The following is a 4117-nucleotide window of genomic DNA, read 5'->3' on the forward strand; positions in this document are numbered from 1 at the left end:
TGTGTTAGTTAAACCTGCTGTTCTCACTTCCTAACATGATTAAATTTCTTAAGATTATCCAAGCCACATTTCTCCTAGATCAAGGTATGTGACTTATCAATGCTTGCTGCTATTTTTTAAGTTGTCTGTATTAGTTCTTGCTCTCTGACTAGAAATTTAGAAAACAGTTGCACCTAGCATGTGAAGTTTACACATAACAGCACATGCAGTGTCTGCTAAGTGCACAGACTGATCGCATTTACTGATTTGTCTCTCTTCCACTCATGATAACCCCCATTATTCACAGTATTGTCTGTGTCCTATTGCATTCTCTTCAATGCTGATGATTCTAACATCCAAATCAAATGTATTTTTCAACAGGATTTTTTTTCAGGAAAATTATTTTCCCATTCAATCTCTATTCTCTCTTTGTTGCCTTGTATCCTAATGCATAAGCACTTGTAAAGCTTACTAAAGAATAGCTAAGGCATAGTTAAAGCAGAAGCTTGATCTGAAAAGTCTTGTTATTCTGCATTCCTCCATTTTATAAGTAACAAATGCTTTTGACCCACATACAAACTTTCAGGCTAGCAAAATTCACCATTTGTGTGACTAAATATGAATTACCAATATTCATGATATGGAAGGGAAGAGGAACAAATTGGATCAGTGGAAAAAAAAAAAAAAAAAAAAAAACAGTTTTCTCTGAAAAACATGTTGGATATGTTACAATACGAGTCACAAAACATGACTTGGGAAGAATGGTACGTAAATTGGCAATTAATTCAAAATTATTATACCATGATGAAGTCAATTTTAGAAATCAATCATCTTGGGTCTCTGTGGTTAATTTGTGAAGTTACATAAGTCTAAATGAATTATTAATATGAGGAAACAAAGTGGGTCAGAGAGATTATAAAAATAATAATACAGAGAAGGAAGGTAAAAATTAAAAATGGATGAATGAAGATATCTTCATTTATGAAGATATCTTCCATATAAAGATGTCCCAAAGCAGAAAAAAAATGATAAATGAGGTATGTCGATTGTATTAAAATATCCCACAGAAGAAATGTTTATCCAGTTTACTATATTCTGAGAAGGAAGCCTTGCCATAAGTAAGTCTTCATTTTCTTGAAAGGGAGAATTATATTCTGTATATAGTGATGTTAGAACCAAAGCAACCAGGCTCTGAGACAGGTCTCCTTTCATTGGTTTACAGTTTATTTTGAATGTATATTGTATTTATTTTGTACATGTATTTACTTTGAATATATATATTTGAATAACGATGATCACATTCAAAATATATATACATATTTCTGAAGTTCATCTGTACTTAGTGGATGGAGTCTTAGCTGATGAAGTGATACTGGAGTTCAGAGTTTAGCTAATGCAGTCATATTTAGTGTTTTAGCCTGAAATAAATCCTCTTGTGACATGACCAGAGTATAATAGAGAATTTTTCTTGCTTCCTAGAACTTTGCACTATCCATCAGATTATTAATTTACTGAGCAGAGTCTTGCTGGGTTCATAGCTTTCCAATAATTTCTACATTGGATTTGGTTCACCTGAATTTATTTCTGAAAGTGTCATCCTGCTTGGTTTATACTTCATATGACTATTGTAAAATTCAGTCCTGTGAAAAAAAAAAAGGTAGCACCATAAAATAATGCATTTCATGTTTGTTTCTGTCTTTGCAACTTTGATTTATGAAAATATCAACATACAACTTTGTTGCAGTACCCTGATAAATCAGCATTCTGATAATAAGTTAGATTATTTCTTTCTGCATCTAACTGTTACCTTTCAATCATGTCCACTGCACAAGCTTTTCTTTATAAAGTCTTTCAGGTGTAGGGCCAATCAATGCACCTTCAGGAAATAACTCTGTTCAGTGCATAAGTACAGTCTGACTCATTCTTGCAAAGTACCTCTAGGGCGAATAGCAGTAAATATCACAAAACTGTTTTTAAGCTTGCTGCTCTAATTTCTATGGGAAAAAAAAAAAAAAAAAAAAAAAAAGACATACACTTGACTAAAATTTCTGAGTCATAACTACTGAAATAAGTTTCCACTGTTATCTACTGCTGTTAGCTCTCACTCTATGTTCCTCCCATTTTTCTCTGGGTAGGAGTAGATTATTGTACAGGTATTTACTAAAGTAATGGGGTGGAAAACTGGCAGCCCATTTAAGGTAGCAGAGTAAATATCTCCTAGTGGTATCTTTGTGGATTGCCCTGTATGCTTTTTTTTTTTTTTCTTTTTTCCCCATGTGAAGTTAATGTAGAATAATGAATACTAAAGAATTGCAGAGGAAATAAAAGAGTTTCTCTCTTTTGACAGGCAACCCAAGAGGTCAGTAAGTACTTTGCAAATTATCTATGAACTTTATCTACCCTTCAATAAAAGAAACTACATTGGTATGGTCACTTATTATGAAATTTTATGTTTCCATGAAATTACAAAAGAAAAAAAGTAAGGATAAATATACCGTTAGATTTGAATAGTTGTATTTTCTGCCTTGTTCTTTATAATAGCTTGTTTCAAATGCTAGATTTTACTCTTTCACTGATTTCAAAAAAGAAACCTGGAAAGAATTAAAAGGATTTACATAAATTTAAAATATGACTAACAGGTACACTTCATAAGTTATTTAAATGCTCTCAGTGTGTGTTAAACGTAAATGTGTTGCTTTGTACTCCCAGAGAATCAACTGCATTTGACATTTTATAAGGGCTTTGTTAGAATCCAGTCAAGCAATTCAGTATTCAAATTAAATTATAGTTAGTGTAAGATTACATGAACTTTTCAGATATCCTTTTCCACAAAGTTTGCAACATTTATGTGATTCTCAAGTTCAGGTTTCTATAATCATCCTAGTACCAAGACGACATTAGTAAGGACATTCTCCTATTGTTGACTATGCTTGTGTGTGCACTGCAATTTCTGTTTCTGTGTCTATTTTATGGGAATATAGAAAAGGAAAAGATCATGTATGCAGCACAACCCTCATTATATGCAGAACGTAGTAGCATCATAATAAGGATTTATCAACAGGAGTTTCATTGGATATTACAAGTGAAAAAAGTAGTGAAACAAGAAAATCTTTTCTAATTTATATTCCATATATGTCAAGCATGCATCCTAGAAATCCTATAGACATATAAAGTATGTATTGTTTCCACCACAATCAGCCAGTCTACTTTCCATGTAATACGTACCAGCTGACTAGTAGTGCTACTGAATTGTTGTACCCAATCATGATATCCACTGCTCAGAAAAGATGCAAAAACAGTGAAGGGGCATCACAGGGACACAACAGGGAACACGCCTTAAAGGAAATACATATATAATAATATTTTTTTTTAATATTAACTGTGACAGTCAGCAAATACCTACTTTGGGAACTGAACTTCATTAATCTGCCTTTTATTTTTAGCAATGAAAATGAAAGTGATTCCCAGCTTTGGAAAACTCATCTTCAGCAACAGTATTTCTTATCTCTAGACTAGATTTTTAATTTTCTTATTTTGAATATAAACTAATTCAAAATCTGTCATGTGTGTTATAGATTCAATGATTGCAATGGTCACATTTACGATCTTTGCCCAGTGTTTTTTTCTCTAAACTGCAGTCATGGGAGGTCTTAGTGAGTACTGTTTGGTTTATGAAGTGAAAATGTATCCCTTGAGGTAAAGCATGTAGTCATTAAAATGTCTGAGAAAGCCCTGCCACAATGAGACATCAATCACATTCCTCCAGCCACTTCCTCTGGACACTGGTGGGATGAAGGAAACATTTACTTATGGTGGTCAAGATTCAGGCACACTGAGCCTGACCAGAACTTTTAGCATTTCTACATTTATTTATGAAGATTACACTAATCTAGAATGCCTACAATACGACACACTATATACACACATACAGGCAGTAAGTTGCAAGTGAAAACAGCTTAACTTCTTAGTAAGAATAAAAATGCTCCTTTGTACACTAGGGTAGTCCTATGTACACATTCTATCATATACATATTCATATCTATCATATCTATCATATCTACATATGAATACATATTTATTCATATACTCTCTATATAAAATGTTCTCTGAACTCAGTCCTTCTTCAGTAAACCATCTC

The 4117-nt window shown here is 32.8% G+C and overlaps 1 long non-coding RNA gene across 1 annotated transcript; it reads right to left on the bottom strand.

The window, feature by feature from the left end:
* Positions 1-1580: 1580 nt before the first annotated feature.
* On the bottom strand, positions 1581-3315 carry LOC309874761. The gene is made up of 3 exons (XR_014316908.1): positions 3205-3315; positions 2475-2570; positions 1581-1619 (listed from the first exon to the last, which is right to left on the bottom strand). It is a non-coding gene; the product is annotated as an uncharacterized lncRNA (long non-coding RNA).
* Positions 3316-4117: the final 802 nt, after the last annotated feature.

This window comes from Aythya marila, assembly GCF_965140915.1.
Source record: "Aythya marila genome assembly, chromosome: 1".
Lineage (NCBI taxonomy): Eukaryota > Metazoa > Chordata > Aves > Anseriformes > Anatidae > Aythya > Aythya marila.